At 39.3% G+C, this 8,527-nt stretch overlaps 1 long non-coding RNA gene across 1 annotated transcript; it reads right to left on the bottom strand.

The window, feature by feature from the left end:
* Positions 1-5,368: 5,368 nt before the first annotated feature.
* On the bottom strand, positions 5,369-7,218 carry LOC116446285. Its single transcript, XR_004241113.1, has 2 exons — positions 6,698-7,218; positions 5,369-6,516 (listed from the first exon to the last, which is right to left on the bottom strand). It is a non-coding gene; the product is annotated as an uncharacterized LOC116446285 (long non-coding RNA).
* Positions 7,219-8,527: the final 1,309 nt, after the last annotated feature.

Below are 8,527 nucleotides of genomic sequence, written 5' to 3'. Positions count from 1 at the left end.
GAGATCAGTAAATATTGCAATAAGGAAGTTATTGCAGAAGAAAAGGATTTTTTTTTTACAGGCAAGACTGTTGTGCAGGATCCTTACAATCTGATCCAGAGGCTCCTCAACACCACCAAGTTAAAGAAACTCTGCAGACTGAAAGGAGAGTGCAAAGGGACTTCATGTATCTGCTAGGGCAGGGGACGGTCCTGGGATCTGACACCCAACATATCACTTTGAGACACTACTGCGAACAAGAAAGAGAATCAGTCACTCCTCAAGACCAATATTGGTTTGTATTATGTGCATCTACAAACAGATATACTCATCCATCCACCCAATACATATATACACACCAGATAAAATACACATGCCTATATGTACTCATATATGGGGTATATATATATATATAGTTATAGGTATAACCCCTCTCTGGCAAAGATTTCCACTTCTCAGCTACTGAAAAAAAACTTTGATCACTATTTCCCTGGAATAAATTCCTTCCTTTACAGAAGGAGGACCTGCATTTGCTAAGGCAAAAGAAGTTACACACTGCTTCTTGCCTCTTATCCCATGTGGTATTTAACATTCTAAATCCCACTTGTTGACTGGCACAAAATACCCACAAGACTGGTGCTTTTGGGACCACAGCTCAAGTGCTGAGCTGCTGGCTGCATGTACAAAGAGGTGAAGGGAGGAACAAAGAGGAACTGGCTCTGCTTGGAATCTCAGTGACACATGGGGTTAGTATGGTGTGTGTCTGAAGGAACTGAAACTTGTTTTTTTAATGGTGATACTGAGGGCAATTAGTGAATGTATTATGATCATCTAAAAGTGACAGGAGATAATAAGCCACAAATTGGCCAATAATATGTAATATGTAATAACCATGGTGTTTTTTAAAAAGTCTCCTTTATATTTGCTTCAGCATCTTATGACTCTAGGATGGCTGCTGTCTACTGGTAAGGCTACATGTTGGTGCTGTTAAAACAAATAATAAAAGACAGTAATTAATATTTCTTTCCATTATGAGAGATTGTTATTAAAAACAAAAAAAACCCTGATGATCTTAGAGGAAAACACCAGATATCTCAAGGCAAAGAAGAATCAAATTGCAACTTCATTACAAAACTATCCCTGGAAAAGTGTTTTGGTGATTTGTGAAGATTTTTCATTAAGTGGGAGCTGCATGAAAAAGATAATGGAAATGCTCTCCAAAGAAGAGCAGCAGCAGCAGCTCTCTAAAACATAACAAGTAAGATCTACAAAACAGGTTCCTGCTGCCACTGGAGCTGGCAGGTCCAGCACCAAGACAGCTTTCTGTAGACAAGGGAACTGTGTTTGGAAGGAAGCCTAACTGGAGGAGAGCTGAAGAGGCTCAGGGAGCTCCTGATCTCAGGCATTTTTGTGATTTTGAGGGCTAATGGGTCTCCCCAGTGCTGTGGACACTGCTGTTCCACCCCAGCAATGGCAGGCCTGGGTTGGGGAGGTGCCTACAGAAACTATTTCCCAGGATGGGAAGTGTAAATATTCACAGCAGCACTACCTACATATACCAAAGAAGTGGTTTCTGCATCTGAAGCCATATTCTAAGTGTATTTTCTGGCTAAGAATTATGTTTCAGGCCCAGTCTAGCAATGTATTCATATAAACTAAAGAGCAGAGTGGTTTGCTACCCTTGTAGGGAATTAATTAGATTTAAATTTGCATTTGATTTGACAGTGCTCTCATAATATGCTAAAATCTTTGTAAAAGTCTTCTGAATATTTTTAAGGCTTTTATGCCTTTGGAGTCCAAATCTCCATGATGTTTTCTTATCTATTGATATTTGCCATCTTATGCCAAAAAACTGACAACATCTGCTAGTTTCAGACTAGAGTTCCATTATTGAATGTGCTCTTTGTTTCTTTCTTAGTCTAGTACAAAAAAAAGTCTCTAGAGAAATACTGTGAAGAGCTAACTTGTCATCACCAAAATATAAAGATACAACAAGCTTGTCCTTGCCTTCAAACATAAACTACCCTGCATACACTATGGAAAGAGATCGAGAATCACGACTAAAAATATTATTCAGCCACAAGATTTTGGAGCAGAGGAACTTCCAGCTATGTTAAGAGCTTAAATTTAAAGTTCCAATATTGCATTAATTCAATCCATTTGAGCAGGGTCAGTGGGCAGGAACCACACAAACATAATTCACTTCCATGGACTTTTGGATGCTTAGCACCACAAAAGAGCCTGAGGCAGAATATGCAAAAACAGTCGTGTCATTATCAGTGTTACTTTGCAGGTTTAACACTACGCATAATTAAAAAAAAAAAAAAAAAAGCTTTCACAGCTAGAAAATCATATCACATATATTTTGAGCCTTGTTCTCATACTCATGCACTCTGTCTACTACTTTCTCACTCGGAATACCTGACTGAGAGTCCAAACACAAACCCACAGCATGTATAGACCCATAAGGATGGGCAACCTGGCCAGGACTAGAAAGGACTTATGTCTGTTGAGAAGGTAACAGACAGACTGCTAATGCTTACTGAGCATAGATAAAACACACAGAAACAGAATCCTTCTAATGATTAAATAGAAATTGGTGCCTTTCTAAGGTGAGACACTGTCCTCTACTTCAAAAATTATGTGAATGTGAAAGTTATGTGAGGCTGAAATCTATCGCAATTGATTGGCAAGGGTGCAATTCAGCTTCAGGGTGAATAACCTAATTTAGAGGTTCAATTTACTTCCTTAAAATACAGTTCTAATGGCATTTGCACTATGCAACAAAAATGTATGGTTGGCAGACATGATGGAGGACTTCATGTGAAATACCAGAATAGCGGAAAAAGAAGGAACAATGTAACCAAAAATGTCTATAATAGCACCAGATGCCAGTAGTTAGGCAACCAGATTTCACACTTCCTTGTCAATACAGAGATGCTGACATCCTGCTTTGCAAGCTCAGTCCCCCACACCGAACATGAAGCTGCAACAATTGTGCCCATGTGTGAGGTGCACACACAAACAGAGTATGCAGACTGCACACTGAAATACAACACACCTCAGCACCCTTTCAAAACACGGTCAGTATGCAGAGCTTTGCAGCACAAGTTGCCATTTTACATCGAATCTGTATTTTTTACATACACGGGCACAAAATACGGTGAAGTCACAAGTCTGCCAGATAACCCTCTGATTTCATGGACAGCAGGAAATCTGGGTGAAGTTTCCTTTTGTATTTTCAGGGGAAGAGGTTGCAAAGGAAGGAAAATAGACTTGCTGCTAAGCATCTGCACCTTACAGGCAAAAAAACAAATTTCAAAGGGGTCTGCCAGAAGGCAGATTTCTTAGAGGTATAGTGATAAGGGAGCAGTTGAGGTTTAAAGAGGCATTGAACTAAAAATAATCAGCATAGTTAAAAAAATATTGAACAGCTGTTTTTCACAGCTAATGCTCACCATATACAAGCTGCAGCTTTTGACATTCAGGTGAAATGGTGAAGCTGGTTGCTTTTCACAAATCTTGCATCTGGGATGTCAGGACACTGATATTTCAACTCAAAACTTTCTCCTGCCTTCCCACTCCACCCTATCGCTGCTCAGGAGCCTTTAAACAGTTCATTAGTACCTCAGTCAAAGTCCCTCATTCCCTGGAAGATCAGCAGGAATTTTTTGAATTACGTCAATAGGTCAAAACTATCTTCTGAGTGAGGCAGGAGGGACCTTACTTTTCCCATTTCTATTGTTCCAGCAGCTTTCCTCTCATTACCCAGAACTGTCAAACAGTCCATGACCTTTCTTTCAGTATCCTTACATTTTTACAGCTTACCTCCATTAAAAGTACTTAAAAACTGCTTTTTGAGAGACCCTATATTTGAAATTTTACTTTTCCATTGCTTATGTTCAGGTTTGGATGTGTATTTGTATATTTGTATATTTTATCTATAAATAACCTCTGCTGCTAAATGTGTGTTTTAACTTTCTCCACCCAACCAAAAGTTCTTTTCCCTATTTTTCACTACAGACCATGCTATTCAGAACAAACAAGTTACTGCATAATAAATTCCTTCATAGTTTACTGGAATTAGGCTAGCAAAGAATTACTGACTTACCCTTCCCCTCATTAGCATCCTTATGGTACAGTTAACTAATGCAATGTCTGGGCCAAATTCACTAGTAACTATTAAGGACTAGATCACCTTGAGAGCTCTGCATTTATATGATTATAAACCCAGTGAAATTTAACGCTACTCAGAAATGAATCAAGCTCAAAATTTACACTGATTAAAGCTGAGTTACGCTTTGTAGCCCTCTGACAAAGTTCTGGCTGAAATAAAGTAACATAAAATAATAAATCATTTTCTACCTCCTGCATTTCCTTATCCCTGGGGAAGAGGGAGAACTCTGGTTTGGGTTTTTTCATTGTTGTTTTTTCTTCCTCCTAAGTCCCCAAAGCATTAATTAGCTGCTTATATTTTTCTCTACCAAGTAATAGATAGTGACGCAGTTTGTTAAGCCAACTAGGACATTTCTCCCAGAACTAAATTCCCTTGTTATTAATACACACCTTCCATGGGATTACAGTTACTGAATTACATTCTAAACCATTACCACAGTATACCAGCAGGAATTTCCCCAGATAATTTCTTATCTTACCCACAGATTTGTTTTTTTGAAAGATTATCACTTTTGTAGTTTTGCATACTCCTCTGATTTTGTTGAATGGTAGCCAGCTTTGCTCTGAATGCTGAGAATCTTCAAACATCCTAACATGCATGCATTCTCACCCTCATCCTCCAGAGAGATATCAAATTCTCTCTGTTTTCTTATTTTTACAGCTATTCATTTTTCTTCTTCATCCATTTAAACTGTGCTCAAAGGCCAACTAGACCTAAATGAGATATTCCCTCCCTTTCTCACCCACACTCTTCTCTATTTACCTTTTCCACCTCTCTGCAAGCAGAAGGCTCTAAATCTCATAAAATATTTTAGGGATAATTGTGGGAGGTTAATGAATGATTTGATCTCTCTTCAGGATTTAAATTATATGAATGTAGGAAGAATCCACAGTGTAGTAAAAGCCTTTGAAAGCTGTTCCACTAAAACTGACCACTGTGCAACCTGGCCAAAATGTTTAATACCTGCTCCAATACAAACTGAAAACAAACGTGCACATTTGTACACTAAGTGTCTCAGTGAGATTTTGATTCATGGAAAAATTCTCATTGATATAATAAATACTCTAAGCCACTCTAAAATGGGAATTCAGATTTGGGTCACCAAGACTGGCTGCAAGGTTTTATGGACTAATGTTTCTGAAGCCACCTAAAAGGGAAAGGTTTATAGAAAACAAATGCAAATCTGGGTAATAATAAGAATTCTGGATGCAGTTTTAATGGCAAAGCAGTGATTTATTTGCATATATAAAATTTGCAGAAATGTAAAGATTTTGTCAACATTTCCATGAGTAAGTTATGCAAAATCTTCTGCACGATATGAAATATGCCATATCAATAAGGCAAGAAAGGGGTGCTCAGATGTATATTATGCGTCAATGGAGAAAAGGTGAAATTGTTTGCAGCTATGTGAAAGGAGAACAAACCCCTTCTCAAAAACACTCTGTATTTTCTTCACAATAAGTTGTCAAAAATATTATTCAGCTGCTCATTTGGGATAAAAAGGCCCTTTGCAATGCCAGCTTTTTCAGGGGACAAAGCTGAATAATTTTGCCCATTACTCTGGCAAAGTGCTAGTGGAATTTCTCTCTCACATTAAAACAAAGCTGTTTGCCTCCATCTATGGCTCTGAGGTCCCTTGTGGTAAAGTTGCTAGGAAAATGGTAAGTCATATATATGACAAATTACATAAATTCCACATATACCCCCCCACACCTGACATTTTTCTCCTTTCCTGCTATTTGTTCAGCCACAATAAATGCCTAGCCTTTGTTGTCTGATGGAGTGGCTGGCTATGGGACATTTAACTTACTAGACCTCTGCAGTGCAGAAACAGCATGAAAAAAATCCAAGCTAACTTGAAAGCCTTTCAGCACTACAGCACTGGTGGCAGAGCTTTGGAGAAAGTGTGGGGACTAGGTCATCAAAGGCAGCAGACTTTTACTACCTTTCCCTTAAAGCAGGCAACACAGAGAAGTAGAAAACACTTCCTGTAGCAGGCACTTCCCTGGCAGTCACCACAGTGTCACCCCATGTGTCTTGTTGCAGGGTAGCCGTAATCCCTTCAAAGCACAGGGAGGAGGTACAGCTGCTTCAGCATTGATTCCCACCACCATCAATAGTCCTAATTTAATGCTCTTGTGCTGTTGCCACTCTCTAAAGACCATCTTCTGCTCATGCTGCCTTTCCTTTGCAGAGCTTTCCTGCAGAAGCTGGTGGGGATGCCTTGACCAGAAAAGGAGGAAACACCACTGTGACGATGGGAAGCTTCAGGGGAGGTCCTGTTATCCAGGTCAATCTTCCTCTTTCTGAACTCCAAAGACAAACATCGCCAGTCTTCCAAGAGCCATTAGGGGATCTCTCTATTGGGAGGGAAATACAGTGAGTCATGTATTTCGAGGGTATATTGAAAAAAAAAAAAAAAAAAGTGTGCCTTTCTCTCTTTTGTAAGAAATTACAGGTCACCGTGCTACTATGGTCTAACTTTAAGATAGTCATGTCTCAACTGTTACCCTTTATCGACTGGAGGCTGAAATAAATCACCTTTCCCTGGAGTGTGCAGATTGCACATTCCCAAGCGCCATCTACTGGTATTCCGCCTGGAAGCCGCTTCCCAGCACACGAGTATCCTTCGTTCTGGCGTCTGGCAGGGCGCGGGTTCAACAAATTTGTGTTCCTACGAATTTCAAGAAAGCACAGAGACGTGTAAGACAGGAAAAGAGAGCTCTTGCTCTGCCGCCTGGGGATAGACAGCTGCTAGAACCAGCTCCGGGAAAAGCTTCAGCCTTGGTTTCATTAGATGACAGCAGATAATCCAATCAGAGCACCCAAAGCCAGGCAAAACTGGACCTTATTCGTTCTTCTCCTTGTGAAATTTCCTGCTTCAATTTCTTCACCCATGTAAGGAAAGTCTTGAAAGAATTCAGTATTCAGTAAACCCAGATCTCCTCGAGCATATGACTAAATCCCCAGAGCTTTCAAGAAGATTTTCTACGGAAGTTCTCTAAACATTGTATTTTTCTCAGACAGTGGAGCAAAAGACTTTTTTTAGTTGACTCTCTAACTCTCTATCATTTTCATTAGAAAAACTAATTAAAAACATATTTTATTCAGTTTTACTAAGCACTGTTTATTTAGCATTTTTTCTTTCCTAATTATCTTCCCTCTCTTTTTATAGTTAGTTTTAGAAAATAATCTTTTATTCTTTTCTGTCAAAACTTTGTTGAATTTCAAACAAATTTGCTAAAATGTTTGATACCTAAGCAAAGGATAACTGCTTACTAGGAAAAGTATGGACTTAAAAATATCTTCAAGGGAACTTTGAATATTCTCCGTTCCGAAGAAGGTCTTTGAAGTTATCATCTCAGCTCTCTCACCTGGAGGCTTTCATACCCTGAAGTAGCTCAGAGCATCTACTAAAGTATTCAGAGCCTCAGTGGCAGGTGCCTTAGAAGTCATTATGGTAATGCATTCCTGATTCCTGTGGACAAACTGTTCTTACCCGGTAGGACTGACCTGTAGGGAATGTGTTTGTGGTGTTGACCACCACTGCCAACTCATAATTGCCCTTAGTAGGGGGGCAACATTCAGGATGTTTCGTACACCCACTGCTCCCACATATGAATCAGGACTCTGGTTTCTCCAGAGCACCAAAATTATTACACATTTCCATCTCCCCTCAGTTATAATAGACTTGGAAGTAGTTTAAAACATGAGGGCATAATCCAGTAGTCAAAATATCTACAGGTATTGTCTGCAAAATATGGTTTGACCATTCCTTTGTATATTCATACACAACAAGCCAGACCCTCACCAAAAAGATGGGGTGGTTTTCAAATCATGTTAAAGAAATTAGGACTTGAAATAAACATGTTTCTACATTCTTTGCTACAAATGCCCCAATTTTGGTGAGCTTTCTAGGCAGAAGCCTACCCCTACTCAAGAAGTCAAATATCTGCAAAAACATCTGTATGAATCTCAAAAGAGGATTTTTGCACTTGTAAAGGCCCTGATCTGTAACAAATTGATGTAATTTCCCATGAAGAAAAAGAATAAATTGCAAATCAGGAAAAAGTGCCTCACATAACAGACTCAGGAACCAATCTCCCCATCAAGGAAACAGACCTCAATGCAAGTCACCACTGAAGGTTGAGCAGCAGACCTCTCCTGCACCCTGCCCAAATCCAAGCTCCCATGTGCTTTTTACTTGTGAGAAATTACAGCTACTAGTAAAAAAAAAAAAAAAAAAAAAAGCCCAACATAATCTAGCAATGTGGCCTTTAGCCCCTTGAAATAAACGCTAATCCTCTCTTACACCATGAGCCAGAGGAGGGTTGGCCTAAACTGTCCAGTTTAGGATTCTAGACAGACTGG

The sequence above is a fragment of the Corvus moneduloides genome, chromosome 7, assembly GCF_009650955.1.
Source record: "Corvus moneduloides isolate bCorMon1 chromosome 7, bCorMon1.pri, whole genome shotgun sequence".
NCBI classification, from domain to species: domain Eukaryota; kingdom Metazoa; phylum Chordata; class Aves; order Passeriformes; family Corvidae; genus Corvus; species Corvus moneduloides.
The sequence above is the reverse complement of the archived record's forward strand: the minus strand, read 5'-3'. Positions and strand labels throughout refer to the sequence as shown.